At 47.0% G+C, this 19,653-nt stretch overlaps 1 protein-coding gene across 1 annotated transcript in view; it reads left to right on the top strand.

Moving 5' to 3' along the window:
* The window catches only part of FANCD2 (FA complementation group D2), a 1,182,674-nt gene that overhangs the window by 12,703 nt on the left and 1,150,318 nt on the right, over positions 1 to 19,653 (top strand). The gene's annotated exons all lie outside the window — the stretch shown is intronic.

The following is a 19,653-nucleotide window of genomic DNA, read 5'->3' on the forward strand; positions in this document are numbered from 1 at the left end:
GATGCAGACAACCTTGAATGACAGATTTATTACCATGGGGTAACCAATGTAAATAAATTAGGATGAGTGCGACCAAGTCAGATTTAGGCGCTCTAGACATTGACTAGTTATATTGCTGAATGAGCAGTAGATTTTAAGGCGGGGGAGCGAGACTTGCCTTTTGTGAGCATGACTGGGATGTATTCCTACCACCCATATTAAACAAGACGAGAGTTATAACTCCTTGATGACCTACCAGAACAATGACTAGTTTTATTCTCCAGTGTAGGTGGAGTTGTCGATTAAGCTGATCGGCCGTAAACTACTCAGGAGGCTGTGCTGACCCTTCTTGTAGTTTGGGATAATTTCTGCAGAACCCCAAGTCTGACTTTAGGTTGGCATTTGAAAGATGATTCGTATAAGGACCCCAAGCTGCAAGATGTCATTTAAAAAGCTTGTTTGGGATCTGATTGGGGCCTGGTGTTTTTCCTAATAACCTAGACCTGAATGCCTCTTCGGTCTCCCTAGGCTCTAAAACTAAAGTATTTTGGTTCTTTAATTTAGCTGCTAAGAGGGAGACAATGCCTACCCATGCTGTAACATCATTGCAAGAATATAAATTACTAAAATGAGACACCCAATCTTGGGGTTGCACAAAGGACTCAGTTGTCTTCTTGCCACCATTATTTCTCAATGTCCGGGCGACCTAAACCTTCTTTACCTTTTCTGAATGATTGCTGCTTTTGTAATGTCTTAACATCTGCTTTCTTTGACAAGCAGTGACCTCCCAGCATCCTGAGCACACAAAAGCATTTATGTACTAATCATTACTTTTCTTGGGTCTTCAGGACTGACATAAGATGGCCTCCTCTCCCTTAACACCTACTCCACCTAAATGGTACCCTTGCATGGTTAGATGAATAGACAAAAAGAGAACATGGATACTCTTCTGGTTGTGTTGGTCTTTCCGCAAGCATCAGCTATCCCTTAAATTAGCCCCTTAAACCCCTTCTGATTAAAAGTGAAGGCACCAGAATGTTGTGAATAGCATCTCACATTGTTGGCTGCCCTCGAAATGGCTTAGTTGTTCTTTATTTATTCCTGCATAGGCTCCTCATCGTTACAAATATAAGCTCATTTGTTCATTCATTGTGTTTGCATTAGCTCAGTATTAGTGTCTTATCAGCTTGTTTGCTTTATAAATATTTAGTCCTTAAGTAGGATTGTATCACCTACTGATTATTCATAAATTAGCTTGTTGCACTTACGGATATGTTCATGACAGACCTAGACCCTGACTAGATCTACACAGAACTTGGTTACGACTCCATTAGTTGGGTGTCCCCCTTCTCCCATCCCCTCTTTCCATGATTTACAACACTCCTTCTAGCATGAATGGTCTGATATGCCCAGCCATCTTTAGAGGAAATGAGATGCAGTTATTGAATTGCATACTCAGTAATGTGAGGAACTACTCTAGGCAGAAAGGCTAGTTTTAACTTTGAGTACTATTGTGACGAGTCCAACATTTTGCATATGTTTTATAAATAGCCCCAGCAAAAGATCGCGGTTTGTTAACATCCTTTTATTGAGCAAAATGCAAGAATTACAGAATGTAATCCACTTCACACTCACAACAACCTTCTTTACTAATCAAGGAAAAGTTCAACTTTCTCCTTTTTCATGTTATTCCGGTATATCCTGAAATAAAGTCTATTTAAAATGTGATGTTTTATTTCTCACACAAAGTGCAAAAGAGACTCCCAGAATGCATCGCATTGAGAGACAAAACAATGATGTAAAAGGCACAGAGGGTGGCTCTCATTGATTATCTCCTTCATATGAGGCAAGTGATGTGCTGTTTATAAGTTAAACTGGATGTTGTTTGGGGAAAGAGGAGTGGGGTGGGGAAAGAAGAGGAGTGATGTCATTGTTAATTATCACACTCTCCAGCCAGAATGACTGATTGCTAAAGCATTCTGCTATTAAACATGGCAACAGTTGTGGATGAGGAGGTGGTAGTGTACTCTTTAGACAGTGTGAGGTAGAGTTAAGTGGCATGATGTGTTATAGAGGGGGCGTGTAGTGTTGTGCAGTGTAATGTAGGGAGTATAGTGTTGTATAGTGAAAGAATGTAGAGTTGAGTGGAGTAGATTGTTAGAGTGGAGTTTGAGTGTTGTGAAGTGCTATAGGGTGTTGCGGAGTGGTGTAGAGCAGAGTTAAGTGGCATAAAGGGTGTAGTGTAGAGTGGCCTAGAGTGGAGTAGATTGTGAGAGTGGAGTGGCATAGAGTGGAGTAGTGTTGGAGAGGGGAATGGCATAAAGTATTGTACAGTTGAGTGGCGTTGAGGATAGTGGAGTAGCATAGAGCCTCAGAGTGGAGTGGAATGGCGTGTAGAGTGTAGTTCCATAGAGTGGCGTTGCCAGGAGTAGCTTGAGGACAGTGGCATAGCGTGTTGTTGTGTCGAGTGGCGTTGCACATAATGAAGTTGCATGACATGGCATTGCGTAGAGTGGCTTTGCTTGGAGTGGGGTAGACTGGCGTGAAGTATATCGTGGAATACAGTCGCCTGGAGTGGCGTTGCGTAAAGCCGATTGCCGTTGCATGGAACGTAGTACGTTGCATAGTGAGGAGTGGCTTTGTGTAAAGTGGAGTGGTGTGGCGTTGCATGGAATAGGGTGGAGTGGCGTTGCATAGAGCGCAGTGGCGTTTCTTAGAGCAGAGTGGCTTAGTGTTGCGTGGAGTTGTGTGGTATGGAGTTGTGTAGGGTGGAGTGACGTTGCGTAGAGTGGAGTGATAGTGCTGGAATTTATAAAACGCACCACCCCTCCCCCCGTGGCGTCTGATGACGTCAGCGTGTGATCGAAGGAGAAATGCAAAATAATTTCTCCTCCGATCACATGGAGGGCCCGAGAGAGGCATCAAAGGAAAGGAAAGGCTTTGCCTTTCCTTTCCTTTGTCTTTCTCAGCATTTCTGCAATGCGATTGGGCAGCAGAAATGCCCATTAGACACCAGGGTGTGTTTTTTTTAATTTTTTAAAATTTTATTTTATGCATAAGGGAAGGGGCCCCTTGGGCAAGAGCCGCTCCCCGGGGAGGCAAATTACTTTTAGGCTATTTCTGCCCCCCCCCCTTCGGGGGCAGATCGGCCTATTATAATTAGGCTGATCTGCCCCCAGGGGAGGCAGAAACCGCTAGACACCAGGGATAATTTTTTTTATATGTGGGGAGCGACCCCTTAGGCAAAGGTCTCTCCCCTGGGTGGGGGGGGCAAAATAACTATTAGGCAGATCTGCCTATTTTTATTGGACCAATCTGCCTCCAAGTGGGCAGAAACCACTAGACACCAGGGATTTATTTTTTCTCATTGAACGAGGGGAGCGGTCCCTTGGGCAAGGCCACTCCCCAGTGGGGCAAAATATTTTTAAGCCTTTTCTGACATATTTTTATGCCTTTCCTGACCCTCCTGAGGGCAGATCGAGCTATTATAATTAGGCTAATCTGCCCCCTGGGGGGGCAAATTGTATTTAGGCCATTTCTGCCCCCCCTCGGGGGCAGATAGGCCTATTTTTATTAGGCCAATCGTTCCAGGCTCCAAGTTTCCCTGATCTCTTTGCTTCTTTGCCTGTGTCCTGGTCAAGGCAAAAAGATGCCCTAGAATTGCTAGCATTGCTGCATGGGCCTCTAACTCCACTTCAGCCCAAGCTGAAGTCTCCAAGTCATTCGCTAGTAGACACTCTACAGGTAAGTCTATGGACACAACAACTTTCTTAGGACCAGTAACCCCCCTTCCAGCTGAAATCAACCACTGCCATGGGGAGGCATACAGTGTTGTTATGGGTGTCAGGCACTTGGTACTGGTGACCAAGTATGTGCTGCTCAGGGGACACCAATTTTTCAGTCACCATGGTGACACTGGCACCTGTGTCCCTGTAGGCCTCAGCCTCAACACCATTTATCAGAGGATGCTGCCTGTACATACCCATGGAGGCCTCAGCAATCATAAAACTTTTACTAGACCTAACTGTACTGTTACTAGAACTTAGATAATCTACTCAACCTAACTGTAATGTACTTGACCCATAAACGGGCCTCAAATAGTGAGATCCTAGGCAAATAGTTTACAGAGGCGTCTTTTTCTTCATTCTCACATGATTGCACCTCCAAATATGTGAGCTCAGCATTTCTGCAGTACAAAAGAACCTCTTTTGTTTGATTAAGTAGACTAAAGTGTGCTGCATGTATCTCAATAATCTAGGCCATGTATAGGGGGCACATAACCCATGACTTGCTTTTAGTTTACTAACAGTATCGCCATCAGGGCAGGAGTGTTTCTCAGTTTATGTTTAAACACTCACTTTTAATAAATATATAACTAAACCATGATGTGGTACCATAATGTCATCTACACACAGTAAATTTCCAATAAATGTCCAAAAGCCTTTCAACTAACTTGCAGCTTTACTGATAAAACTATATAGCGTATTAACAATATTTGAAAATTGGGTTTCAGAAAACATATTCTTTGAACATCAACACGTATAGTGATTTGTGTTCATCCTATTAAAATATTTTTTTAATTAGACAGAAAAACATAAAATGGGCTTTCAAAACTACTGAAATATATTTTGAGATGCTTGTACATTTGACTTAGTCATTTAAATGTTGTGTGCTGGTAAAAAACTGACACCCTATATCCTTTTATTTTGCACTCTAAACAGCAGGGCACACAGTTCACCTTATAAAGTCCTGGAACTCTGCATGCAGAAGGAAATTAATTGTAAGACAAACTGGCTTTTGACCTCAGTCTGTGAACACAGAGCAAGCGTGACATAAGAACAAGATTTAAAGGTATATTTTATTGGCCCTCCACTTTCTGACTGAACAGTACACCTGTTGTTTAACTAGCCAGAAAGGGCGAGTAAGTCTGATCAATTATGACTCACCATAGCAAGTGGTCGAGTAGATTTTTCGAGCCTTGCCATGTTAAGGGGACAGGCAGCAAGGTTGGCAAAATCAATGCTCCCATCAGAGACTAGCACTGCCTCAATGGTTTCTCTGACTAAACCATCCCACACTACAGTCCATAAAGTGAGCCCAGCTACACCCTTAGACTGACTACTGTTAGTAGTCTCACCTCTACTGCTCTTTTGAGGGGCACTACAAGTAGAAGTGTGGTTGGTAGTGGTGGTTGGCTTGATGCCTTTCTTAGGACAGCAGCTGTCTCCTGCCCTATGGCCTTTGTTTTTACAAACATAGCACCAAGGCTTTTTAAAATTGGAGGAAGAGGTTTTAGACCCACCCCCAGAAGAGTTTTGTGGGCCTGATGAAGACGCCTTACTTTTGGCTTTGTCCCCACCCTTGTCCTGATACTTTCCTGCTTCCTTTTTCTTGTGGTCATCCCCGTATGAGCTTTTCTGCTCACCCTGGTACAGACCCAAACGTCTGCCTTTTTCCCAATTGTTTGGGAGAGGACAGAGTCCACCAGGTATTGATGCAACAAATCAGACACACAGTTGTCAAAATATGCTCTATCAAGATGAGACTGTATAAGCCCTGATAGTCACTGACTTTGCTGCTTTGTAACCGGCCTTCCAAAGCTTTAACAGAACAGTCCACAAAATCCACCCAATCCTGTGAGGACTCTTTTCTGGTCAACCTGAACTTAATTCCATGTTGTTCAGTGGTGAGACCAAACCGATCTAAGAGTTCAGATTTTTTAACTGAGTAGTTGTCTACATCTTCCTCCCTGACAGTGAGGAGTCTATCCCTCCCCTTGTCAGAGAATGACAGCCACAAGATAGCAGCCCACTGTCTCTGAGGGACCCTTTGCACCTTACAGGCTGTCTCCAGCGTAGTGAACCAGTTGTATATGTCACCCCTCACCTTGTAAGGAAGAACAACCTTGTTGAGGTTTCTGGAGTCAAGAGTTCTCCCTGACCCTAGGCTTCCTGAAACTAAAGCTGCTGCAACCATGAGGTGCTAACCCCAAACCCTGCCTCTCACCACGGCTAAGGCTTCCCTATCTAAGTCTATCTGGTGCTGCTTCAGCCTGAGCCTGGCCTCCTCCAGTCTCAGCTGCCTGAGTTCGACATCCAGGGAGTCTTCTCCTGGAGTTGAACAGTGTGTCCCCTCAGAGACTGAGGTGACATGAGAGTGAGCAGAGGAGGATCTGTCCCTATTCCTATTTACCCTCTCAACTAAGCCTCTAGGCACAAAGGAGGGGCTACTAGTATAGCTTCCCCTCTCACTACCTGCAGTGCTCCCAGCTGGGTTAGGGGGTTTACTAGGGACTCTGTGATCCTCTGAGAGACCCTGCTGACCCTCCTCAGTGTCCCGATCCTGTCTTTCTAACACTGGAGGGGGATAGAGCCTACATCTCCCTCCCCCTGGGTACCAGGTCATCCTGGAGGAGCAGGCCCAGAAGCAGGCTCTTGTTAGAGTTCCTTCCTGTCTTTAGGTTTCTTTCAGAGCACACTTCCTGAGCTCCTGGAAGGTAAGACCCACATGCGCTGAGTCTATGGCCTGGGATGTGTTCCCTACTAAAGACATGGTGTGTTGTTAGAGTGGTGTAAGTGTTCCTAACTACCATAACTCCTAGTCTCTTCAAAGAAGTTTGGAGCAAGGGCTATGCCTAAACCACTAGTTTACCCAAACTTAAGAGACTAGCTCTCTGACACTAAGCACAGTGTGTACCACTAGTCAGTATGTGGTCTTTCCTGTGGAAAGTACCAAGTTACAGAGTGGTAAGGCAATTGCAAGTGCTTATCCCAACACTGCGCCACCAATGTAGGAAGCTGGCCTGGTGTGTGATGGGTACCTATGGTACTTAAACCTTATACCAGGTCCAGGGTTCTCCTATTAGTGAAGTGTAGGCAGTGTCTAGAAGCCAGGCTGTCTAGAGGTAGCTGTGGATGAGCAGCCAAGTCTTACCTAGGATACATGCAAAGCTCATGCAATAACAGCGTCGTCAAACAGCACTTACACACGTGAAAAAAAACACTCAGTGTTACAAAAAACAAAGGTACTTTATTTTAGTGACACAATTACCAGAAAGTTCTAGAGAAGCAACCCTTCAATAGGAGGTAACACACTAGATATGTACACTAGTAATCAGAAAAATGCATTAGAAATAGAAAACAGTGCAATAGCAACAGACAGTGGTGACCCTACGGGGAGCCCAAACCATATTCTAAAAAAATGGAATATGGATGCAGGACCCCCACCTAGGTATGTGGAATGTGTAGAGGGAAGCTGGAGGAACTAGGAAACCCCAAAGGTAAGCACCACAGTGCCCTCCAGCGACAAGGAAGAAAGGAGTAAGTTACTGGATTTTCCACAAACCACCCAAAAGGACTAAAGAAGATAATGCAACAGCCAGACAAGACTGCAAGAAACCAGCAGTGGATTCCTGAAGAGGACGACCTGTGGAAGAAGGGGATCAAGTCCAGAAGTCGCAGGAGTGTCCGGTGGTGGCAGGAGCCACTACCCACCCGTCTGTGTTTGTAGGAGTTGATCGACGGTAGGACGAAGACTGTCAGCAATGCAGCCCTGGAGTCGGAGAAGAGTTCCTGGAGGAGGAATTTGACGTCCCACGCCTGATGGAAGATTGCAGTTGGTCAGTGGTGTGGCTTACCAACCAGCCTTGGCAAAGGCAGAAGTCTCAATGAAGCAAATGTGGAGTTGCTGGGGATCAGCAAGGTCCATGAGGACCCAACCCATGGGGGGGAGAGTCTCGGGGGACACTCAGCAAGGCAGAGTCCACAGAAGAAAAGGCAGTCCCTGCAGGAGACCCACTGGAAGAGGACCCAGGAATCGCAGAGGAGCCCACGCAGCACAACTGAAGAAGGGTACAACGCCACAGGAGAAGCATGCTGAGGGCTATGCGTCGCAGGGAAGAGTACTGGGGGCTGGGGCTATACAGAGCCCGAAGATCCCTTGGAGGAGCTGCCAACAAGCCTTGGTAGCTGGAAGAGACGCAGTGCATGGGGGTACTGTCCTGCATGGGAAGGCCAGGGCTTACCATCAACAAAGTTGGGCAGCTGGCAGAGAGGACCAAGAGGACTACTCCAGACCACCACCCGGAATGCAGGATCCACGCAGCTCAGGATGAGAGGAGAACCACGCAGCCGGTTGTCGTTTCTGTTTGTGTCTGCGGATGCAGGGGAGTGGCGTCTTCACTCAAAGGGAGATTCCTTCTTGTGCAGACTGAAGACTTACCACCCTCAGAGGATGCGCAGCCGGGGGAAAGTTGCAGAAGCTGGAAGGATCCGTGGAAACAATGTTGCACGCCGAGTCTTTGTTGTGGATGCTGATTGTTGGTTCCTGGAGGGTCCAGTCGCAGTTCCAGTGGCCAGAAGTCGAAGTAGATGTTGCAGAGGAGTTCTGCTGGAATATTGCAAGCCGAATCTGAGGATCCACCCAAGAGAGAGACCCTAAATAGCCCTGAAAGGGCGATTGGTCACCTATCCAGGTGACCACCTATTGGGAGGGGGCTCTGATGTCACCTGCCTGACCTGGCCACTCAGATGCTCCAAGAGGCCTCTGCTCACCTTGTATTCAAGATGGCAGAATGAAGGGACCCTCTGAAGGAGCTCTGGGCACCACCCATGGGATGGTGATGGACAGGGGAGTGGTCACTCCCCTTTCCATTGTCCAGTTTCACGCCAAAGCAGGGACTGAAGGTCTCTGATCCGGTGCAGACTGTTTTATGCAAAGAGGTCACCAAATGTGCCCTTCAAAGCATACCAGTGGCTTGGGGAGGCTACCATTGCCAAGCCATTCAACACCTATTTCCAAAGGGAGAGAGTGTTACCCTCCGTCTCCCAAAGGAAATACTTTGTTCTTCCTTCCTGGGCTTTAGCTGATCAAGCAGCAGGAGGGCAAAAACTTGTCTGAGGGGTGGCAGCAGCACGGGCTGCCCATAAAACCCCAGAAGCCTGGTACGAGCAGTGCAGGGCGTCCTCTAAGGAGCCCCCAAAGTGGATGGAATCATACTGCTAATACTGGCAACAGTATTGGAGTATGATTCCAACATTTTTTATATCAAACATGCCTAGGTTGGGAGTTACCATTATGTAGCTGGACATCGGTAGTGACCTATGTCCAGTACACGCATAAAATGGCGTCCCCTCACTCAAGAAGTCCATGAAAATGTAGCTGGAGTTCGTGGGGGCAGCTCTGCTCATGCAGGAGTGGCCTCACACACAGGTACTTGCTCCCTGCCTCTGGGCTACGAGGGCGTACCATAGGTGTGACTTGCAGTGATCTGTAGTGATAAGGGTGCATGTACCCTTTCAAGCAGGCATGGCAGGCCTGCAGATACACTTTGCATGGGCTCCCCATGGTTGGCATAATACATGCTGCAGCCAATGGGAAACCCCTGGTGTCCCAGTGCCCTGGGTACCTGGGTGCCATATACTAGGTGTAGAACGCTGGCCTGGTGTGTGTGAGTACCTGTGGTACCAGGTCCAGGTATCCCCTCTCAGTGAAGTGTAGGCAGTGTCTAGAAGCCAGGCTCTCTAGAGGTAGCCATGGATGAGCAGCCAGTGCTTATTTAGGAGGCCTGCAAAGCTCCTGCAATACCACTACAGTGACACACTACTTACACACAGGTAAGAAAACACTTGGTTGTACAAAATTAAAGGTACTTTATTTTTGGAACACCGTATCAGAAAATACTAGTGAGGCAACTCTCCAATAGCAGGAACGTAAATACACTAATATATATATATAGACACACACACTAATAAACAGTAAGGGGCATAAAAAGGTTAGAAAACAGTGTAAAATAGCAATAAGCAATAGTGACCCTAGAGGGCGCCCAAACCATATACTAAGAAAGTGGAATGGGAACATAAGGCCCCCACCTAGGTACGTAAATCGTGTAGAGGGGAGCTGGGAGTCCTAAGAAACCACACAGGCAAGTGGGCCCCCCAGTGACCAGGAATGCAGGAGTAAAACACTGGATTTCCCAAAAACCACCCCAAAGGATGAAAAGAAAAAGAAGACACCGGGAACAGCCTGCAAGAAATCAACAGTGGATTACCGAAGATGGAGACCTGTGGAAAAGGAGATACTACTCACCCAGAGGTACCTTTTGGAGTTGGTCAAGGAAGACAGGTCAGCACAGAAGCTGAAGAACAGTTCCTGGTCCGTGCAAAAGCTGTCCCACGATGGAAGCTGGATTGCAGATAGTTGTCGGTGAAGGATTTCCACCAACAAGCTTCGGCAAAGGCAAATTCGCGGTTGGAGGAAAAGTGGTGCTGCCGGAGGCCAGGAAGGTCCAGGAGTACTTTACCCAGGAGGGGGAGTCACAGGGGACCCACCATGCCGCAGAGGCCCACAGAAGCAGGGGAAGCATCCACATTTGGCCCACAGGCCAGGGACCAAGAAATTGCTGAAGCAGCCCACGCAACCCACAGAAGTTGCTCCCACGTCGCCAGAGAACCACGCAGAGGCCCAGGAGTTGCAGGAGGGAGTGCTGGGGGCTGGAGCTACAAGTTGCCTGAAGTTCCCCTTAGAGGTGAAGCAAACCAGCCTTGGCAGCTGCAAAGGATGGGCTGCATGGGTGTGCTATCTTGCGTGGAGTGGAAAGGACTTACCACCACCAAAGTGCGACAGCTGGTAGAGAGGACAAAGGAGAACTCTCCGGACAACCACCTGTGATGCAGGACCCATGCCACTCGGGATGAGGGGAGATCCATGCAGCCTGTCATCGTTGCAGCCAGGTACCTGCGGATGCAGGGGAGTGATGCCTTCACCTCAAGCGAGATTCCTTTTTCTTGTGCAGGCTGAAGAGTTGCAGTCTTCTGAAGATGCACGGCCCGGGAAATTCTGCAAAGCTGGCAGGAATTCTGGATACAATGTTACAGAAGAGTTTTCCTCATGGATCTTGTAGGTTCCTGGAGGGTCCAGTCGCTGTTCTGATGCCAGAAGTTGAAGCAGAGGTTGCAGAGGAGTCCTGCTGGAATCTTGCAAGCCGCATCTGAGGACCCACCCCAGAGGAAGACCCTTTATAGCCCAAAGAGGGGGCTTGGTCACCTAACCAGGTAACTACCTATCAGAGGATGCCTCTGATGTCACCTGCCTGGCCTGGCCACTCAGATGCTCCCAGAGTTCCCTGCCAACCATGGAATCAAGATGGCAAAAGCCAGAGACCCTCTGGAGGAGCTCTAGGCACCTCCCCTGGAGTGATGGACAGGGGAGTGGTTACTACCCTTTCTTTTGTTCAGTTTCGTGCCAGACCTGGGACTGAGGGTCTCTGAGCCGGTGTGGACTAGTTTATGCACTGAGGGCACCAAATGTGCCCTTCAAAGCAAACCAGTGGCTTGGGGAGGCTACCCCTCCCAAGCCAATCACACCTATTTCCAAAGGGAGAGGTTGTTACCTCTCTCTCCCAAAGGAAATCCTTTTGTTCTGCCTTCCTGGGCTTGATGAGATCAAGCAGCAGGAGGACAGACACCAGTCTGAGGGGTGGCAGCAGCTGGGCTGCCCGGAAAACCCTGTAAGACTGGTGGTAGCAATGCTGGGGGTCCTCTAAGGAGCCCCCGGAGTGCATGGAATTATATTTCCAATACTTGCAATAGTATTGGGGTATTATTCTGGCATGTTTGATACCAAACATGCCCAGGTTCGGTGTTACCATTATGTAGCTGGACATAGGTCGTGACCTATGTCCAGCACTCACATAAAATGGCACCCCCATACTCATAAAAGTCCAGTAAATATGGGGCTGGAATTTATGGGGAAACATTTGCTAGTGCAGGGGTGCCCTCACACACAGGTACCTGCAACCTGCACTCTGGGCTAAGAGAGCCCACCATAGGGGTGACTTACAGTGACCTGTAGGGAAACCAGGTGCGTGCACCCAGTTCACACAGACTGCAATGGCAGACCTGCAGAACACCCTTTGCATTGGCTGCCTATGGGAGGCAGAATAACTGCTACAGCCCATAGGGAACCCCTGGAACCCCAGTGTCCTGGGTACCTAGGCGCCATATGCTAGGGACTTATATGGGGGGACCAGTATGCTAATTGTGGAAATAAAATGTTAGTACCAACCAAATTTAGAGGAGAGAGCATGGTCACTTAGAATAAATTTAGAGGAGAGAGCAGGATACCAGTGAACACCGTCTAGCATACTGACAACAGGGAAAAAGTGGGGGTAACCATGCCAAAAAAAGGGTTCTTTCCGACAGCCCCTGCGTATAGCGCATTGGTGTAATCTTTCTGGACATCACCAAAGCCAATATTACAGTTATTTTGGAAGAAAGAGATAGAAGATACAAAGCCTTAGCCATGCTGAGGAACATACACCAACAAATGAGATGATGTGTTTGTAAAAAGACATCTTAATATCAGACTTGACAGCTACATATTTTACAGCAGTGGCATGAGTGTCGGGAGCAGTTACCCCTGAACGCCAATGGACATCTAGATTTAAAGTAAAATTATGTCCAAAACTGAGCAGTTCCATTTTCTCAGTATTACACTTCAGCTGATTAACAGTCAACCACTGAAAAACAGCAGAAAGACATGGTTGAATTGAATCAGAGTTAATGGTTTGCCCTTTGCTGAAAGCAAAGAACATCTGGGTGTCATGGGTGTAGGAGACTATCTTAAGTCCGAAGGATTCCATTAGCTTAGCCAGGGAAGCTATATAGATGTTAAACATAGTAGGGCTAAGCGCAGAGCCCTGCGGACCCCAACTGACACCAATCGGCTAGGAAGAGTAAGGAGGTATCCAAATCTCCTGCTTTCAATCATCAAGGAATTACTTCAACCAATTCCAAACCTTGTCTTTAATGCCAAGCTCAAGGAAACGAAAAAGCAGTCTGTCATGTGGGACAGTGTCGAATGCTGCAGACAGATCCAGCTGTATCAGAACTGCCTTACCCCTTGCATCGATGGTGCTCCTTATCAGATCGGAGATCCTGATTGGATAGGATGTAAAAGTCCATTAGCCTCGAGATAGCCAGAAACTTGGTAGTGCAATTGCTTGGAGTAGAGTTGTGTAGAGTGAGTGGTGTGGCAGGGAGTGGAGTGGTGCTGCATGGCCTGAGGTAGAGTGTGCAGTGGCATTGCATGGAGTGGCGTTCCACAGAGAGGAGTGACTTGGAGTGGCATGGCATGGAGAGGCGTTGCATGAAGTGGCATTGCGTAGAGCGGTGTTGCATGGAGAAGAGTGGCATAGAAAAGAGTGGAATGGTGTGGCATTGTGTGGAGTGCAGTTGCATGGAGTGGCACTGCGTAGAGCGAAGTGGCATGGGGTATAGTGGAGTGGCGTTTCACTGAGTGGAGTGGCTTGCCGTAAAGTGGACTAGAGTGGCATGCTGTAGAGTGAAGTGCAGTTGTGTGGGTTGCAGTTCCGTAGAGGGGATTGCATTGTGTGGAGTGGTGTTACATAGAGTAGAGTGCAGTTACATGGTACGGCGTGGGGTGGCGTTGCATAGACTGGTGTAGAGTGGTGTTGTGTGAAGTGCAGCTGCGTGGAGCAGAGTTGCACTGCGTACAGTGGAGTGTAGTTGCGTACAGTGTAGTTGCGTAGAGTGAAGTAGCGTGGCTTAAATTGGTGTTGCATAAAGAGGGGTTGTGTGGAGTGGCGTAGAGTGGAGTACAGTTGCTTGGTGGTGTGTTGCGTAAAGCAAAGTAGCGTCGCATAGAACAGAATGGCATTGTGTGGAGTGGAGTAAAGTGGTGTGGCTAGAGTGGTGTACAATTGCACGAAGTGGCATAGCGTTGCATAAATTGAAGTGGGGTTGCGTGGAGCGGAGTGGCAGTGCATAGAGCGGAGTGGCACTGCGTAGAGCAGAGTGGCGTACAGTGGAGAAGTGTTGCATAGAATGGAGTGGCTTAGAGTGGTGTGATGTTGCATAGAGCATTGGTTTTAAACCTGTTACGAATACTTTTAGCTGTCTGACAACCGGACCGCAATAAAATAGTTGTGTTTGTGCACTGGGCTCGGGCACACTTTTCACAAAAATGAAAATTAAAGCTTTCCGTTTCGAGCGTTACTTGACAGTGGCACAGGAAAGCTAACAGACAGAGCGAGGAGACGATCATCTCATTAAAGCAACAAATACAACTTATTAACCATATGTAGTAAAAACTATCTGCAGAAACGCTCCCTTTGCAATGTAAAAACCCGTTCATCACAACAGTAAAGAATTCTACAGCTGCTATAAAGTGCATGTGTTTTATTTTTTTAAGGAAGGAGACGAGTGTTTTGCACAAGATCACTGGGATGGTAAGCCTCTCCCACCAAGACTGTAACCTGAGCTCTCCAGCTTTAATGTCTGCTGTTGAAGCTGTCAAGCCTTATCTTATGTTCTTTATGTGTATTTGTTTTAATGACCAAACATAGAGCTGTCCTCATTCGTTGCCTGCCTTTCACTATGCACAAGGAGTGGTTTTGTCGGACAGCGAATTGCTTCTACCTTCGGCTTGCGGTAGCGCCTAAGGGAGCAGTTTCACACTTGAAGAGATTCAATGAATTGTCCTGCATCTCCGAATGTTAACCCTGCCTCCATGTACAGAACTCGGGACCATAATATAAAAGGTTACATTTAGCACACAAGTAATTGTAAGGCGCTCACACCTTTTTTAGGGTCGAATCTGCAAGTGCATGCACTAGAGCATAGGTCTCACTTGCGAGACTCTGATGTGCACAGTAAAAGGCTTATAGCCCACCTGTCTCTTACCATTTGCTGGTTTGCCTGACACTCTGCTTTACAGCCTCGTAATTTGTCACGGCATGTCTGGCATCATTTCCGTTCCTCCGTTTGGAGCAGGGAACAAGCACTGACTGATTCAGCATAATTGGTGCCCGTCAACTGCTCCCCACATGATCGAGGTACTATTTTGTTCTTTTTAACTTATTAAATTCAGTTCAATAATAAATGACAGCATCACAGTGGACTATAAATAACACACATTTGCTCTCATCTTTTTCACCATGAACATTAAAAAAAAAGAACACAAGCAGACAGATATATGTATACCACTAAACCAGCTAACATCGTGACCAGAAAGCAAACTGGGACATCTGATGCCCCAGGGTTAAAAAACAAAAAACGCCAGCTACCTTTCCCGTTTTGAACTTGTAATTATAATAATTGGAAAAAAAGAGGGATCAGAAATTGCGATCTCCGTAGAAAAAAAGCCTGCTGTTTTGGCAATTAAAAGCAGAACACAAACAGAAGGAATGCTTATCTAGGCCCGGTTGTCAAAGATCCACCCAGCCTCCCGGGTTGACAGCCAGACTGAGAATGTATTTCATTGCTTTGGAGGGAAAGGCAACAAGCCATTTCGATAGTGCCCACAGCCTCTATGAGAAAATAAGTTAATTATCAGTATGTGTTAATTATAAAGCGGCATTCGGTGTACACAGCGCCGCCGCACTGAGTACAAAACTACACTCGGCCAAACATCTTGCAAAACAAAACATGATGCTAGCACCCGAAATAAAATGCATTTACATGTGCAATACGGCACCCCCACTAAGATGCTGGGTGCTTTGTAGTATGTGTCTGAAATCTAATATCTTCTTGAATGACTCACCTCTATCTTGGCTATGGTCCCTTGCGACATTTTTCTTCGAGTCTGCAATTTCTCTTTAACCATGGCGGCATGTTCAGTAAATTACGGGTATTACACTGATTGTGCGCACTGTCTGCAGTGAGGTGTGTTGGCGAAGAATAAAGTGTTTGCTACCCTGACTGTTGGAATCTTAATAATGTATGCTGTGTACAAACTCCATTTCATTCAATAACAATGAACAGTTCTGCAGGAGTCAGCTGTGGTGGGTAGCATAGATTGGCAATTATAAAACATTGGTGTAGAGTTGCTGGAATGTGGGTATGCTTCACTACATGTGTTCTGTTCTGTAAAGTATGGTTGTGTGAGGAGCTAGTTGTGCTACTAAAGGTGGCAACACTGCTAGATATTTAATTTTGGTGCTGTATGGCAGCACCAGATAGACAATAACAAAGGTTTATTTACCCAGAGACTAGGTTGCTGGCGAATGATTTTGGCTGCCACTAGCGCTGCAGGCGGCCTGCCTTTTTAGAGTTGAGCCTGCGAGTGGATGCGCTAGCACATGCGTCTCACTTGCAATACTCTGTTATGTAGAGTAAACACCTGCCATCATTTTCCTTCCACTGTGTGGAGCAGGGAACAAGCACTGATTGATTCACCTCAGTGCCCGTCCACTGCTCCCGACGTGATCGAGGTACTGTTTTGTTCTTTCTAACTTAGTGTTCTGAACCGAAGGCATGTGACTGGCAAAAAAGTGCCCAGCAGGACAAACAAAATTGCAAAGTTTTATTTTTAAAGCTAAATTTTGCCAAGTTGTCTTTTCTCATTTTCCACGCATGTTTTCTTTTGTTTTTGCTCGTCAGCGCTCTTCTAACCCTACTACAATCTGCCACTCTCCAGTCCTCCCCACTCCATCCCAGTCCGCCTCACCCCAATCCAATGAACCCCACCGATCCCAATTCATCCCACTCTCATCCAATCCACCCTAATACTATCTGCCCGACTCCAATCCAAAACAATCTGCCCCACTCCAATCCAAATAATCTCTCTCTCCAGTCTGCCCCATTCCAATCCAAAATTATCTACCCCACTCCAATCCAAAACAGTCTGCCCCACTCTAGTATAAAACAATCTGCCTCACTTCAATCCAAAATAACCTGCCCCATTCAATCCATTTCAATATGCCCATCTTCAGTCAGCCACACTCTAATCTGCCCCACTTTCATCCAAAACATGCCGCACTTGAATCCAAAACAATGTGCCCCACTACAATCCCAAACAACCCACCCTAACCCAAAACCATCTGCCCTACTCCAGTCGTCCCACCCCACTCCAGTCATCCCACCCATTCCAATCCAACCCACTCCACTCCAGTCCACCCCACCACACCCCACTCCAATCCAGTCCACTACACTCCACTCAAGTCCACCTTACTCCAATACAATCCACCACAATCAATACAATCCACTTTAATCTACTCCGCTCGGTCCAATCCAGTCCACATTATTCCACCCTACTCCAGTCGAATCCACTCCACTACAAACCAATTCAATCTACCCCACTTCAGTTCACTACTCCCCTCTCCAATCAATCCACCCACTCCACCCCAGTCCATCACCACAATCCAGACCAACCTCCCCTATCTAATCACCCCAATCCAATCCACCATGCTTAATCCAATCCACTCGCCACACACTAATCCACCCTATTCAGTCCAATGCACTCCACTCCACCCAAGTCTGATACACCTCAATCTGATACACCCCACTCCAGTCCACCCACTGCAGCCCAATTCACCACATCCCAATGAAATCCACTCACCTCAATGCAATCCACCCCAGTCTACAGGGAGTGCAGAATTATTAGGCAAATGAGTATTTTGACCACATCATCCTCTTTATGCATGTTGTCTTACTCCAAGCTGTATAGGCTCGAAAGCCTACTACCAATTAAGCATGTTAGGTGATGTGCATCTCTGTAATGAGAAGGGGTGTGGTCTAATGACATCAACACCCTATATCAGGTGTGCATAATTATTAGGCAACTTCCTTTCCTTTGGCAAAATGGGTCAAAAGAAGGACTTGACAGGCTCAGAAAAGTAAAAAATAGTGAGATATCTTGCAGAGGGATGCAGCACTCTTAAAATTGCAAAGCTTCTGAAGCGTGATCATCGAACAATCAAGCGTTTCATTCAAAATAGTCAACAGGGTCGCAAGAAGCGTGTGGAAAAACCAAGGTGCAAAATAACTGCCCATGAACTGAGAAAAGTCAAGCGTGCAGCTGCCACAATGCCACTTGCCACCAGTTTGGCCATATTTCAGAGCTGCAACATCACTGGAGTGCCCAAAAGCACAAGGTGTGCAATACTCAGAGACATGGCCAAGGTAAGAAAGGCTGAAAGACGACCACCACTGAACAAGACACACAAGCTGAAACGTCAAGACTGGGCCAAGAAATATCTCAAAACTCCTTTTTCGTTTTTTTCTTCTCCCCACTTCCTGGTTGGGACAAATCAGACCGCCATTTTGGGTCAGCGGTCTAGTCGTTTTCCTTAGGCTTTTCAGCCTCGTTTGGCTCCCCGGCTCATTTAATGCCGGAAGGACGCCGGACGCGCAGCTAACCTGACTGTGTGAGCATCTTTTAATTTTTAAGAATCAAATGTTTTTAACTGTTTGGGGGACATTTTAACTTTTAAGAGTCTTCTGGCTTTTCTCATTCTAGGGGGAATTTCGTTTTAATTTCGTTTTAATACATAAAGGGATTGGGATTAATCGAATTTTTTCCTCTTGTGGATTTACAAGTATTGGGGGCATATTCCTGTTCCTGTGTCTGTGTTTTTGGGACTTTTGTTGATTCCCTGCTTTTTAGCAACCTTGGGACCCGTGTTCAGTGGTTCCCGGTTGCTTACTCTTTTTTCGTTTTTTTCTTCTCCCCACTTCCTGGTTGGGACAAATCAGACTGCCATTTTGGGTCAGCGGTCTAGTCGTTTTCCTTAGGCTTTTCAGCCTCGTTTGGCTCCCCGGCTCATTTAATGCCGGAAGGACGCCGGACGCGCAGCGGGCGCGGCGCTGGCGCGCCAAAGGCAAGCCCGTCCGCGCCCTGAAGCGCACAGAGCCCAGAAATGCTGTTCCTTTTACCACAGACAGGTTAGTTTATTCTCCCCTGCAGCTCCACGCACTTAGAGGGGCACAACCTGGACTACCTCCTTTAGTATCCCCTGGGTCCTCTGCCTCTTCTTTCTGCCCGACCTGCCCCAGCACCTGTAAGGCTGTCTCACCCCCCGCTTCGTACCCATTTGTAACCTGTAAATTTCTGCTCCTTAACTGTCGGTCTTTACCAGCTCATTCCCTTCACATATATACCCTCATAGAAGATCTGTCCCCTGACGCCCTGTTCCTCACCGAAACCTGGTTGGGCAATGACTCAGCAGCAGATATCTGCAATTCTTTACCCTCCACCTACTCTATGGTGCATGTAGATCGTCTCCATGGAAGAGGTGGCGGCTTAGCCATTATCTACAAAAATAACCTTCGGTGTACCACCCTCCCCTCTGATATCCCGGAGTGTGAAAGCTTAATTTTCTCCCTTCACCTCTCCCCTACCTTTACTTTCTCAGGTTTGCTTCTCTACCGACCCCCAGGACCCTGTACCTGTTTTTTAGATTCCCTGCCGGAAGTTGCAGCGAGTCTTATCTGTAAATCCCCTAACTTTACTATCCTTGGGGATTTCAACATCCATCTTGACAATGGAAATTGTCCACACGCAAGGTCTCTACTTGCGTCTCTCTCTGCGCTTGATTTAAATCAACACGTAATAGGACCTACCCATACCAAAGGCCATACGCTGGACCTTTTATTCAGTAATCTCCCTGTCCTCACCACTCTGCCATCCCAGCCTCTAACCTGGACGGATCATTGCCTTCTATCTTTCTTTTTCCCCTGCAATGTTACTCCAGTTGTGCAGTCTACCCCCCCTACTTTTGGTCGCATTTGGTCAAAACTGGCCCTTGTGGAGTGGTGGGCTGCTCTCCAGACCTCCTTGGGGGCCAGCACACCCTCCATTTCTGCAGATTCATTTAATAAATGGATTTCCTCCTCTTTGGATAGTATTCTGCCCATCAAATTGAGATCTAACAAG

This window comes from Pleurodeles waltl, chromosome 9 (assembly GCF_031143425.1).
Source record: "Pleurodeles waltl isolate 20211129_DDA chromosome 9, aPleWal1.hap1.20221129, whole genome shotgun sequence".
In the NCBI taxonomy this organism is placed as follows: domain Eukaryota; kingdom Metazoa; phylum Chordata; class Amphibia; order Caudata; family Salamandridae; genus Pleurodeles; species Pleurodeles waltl.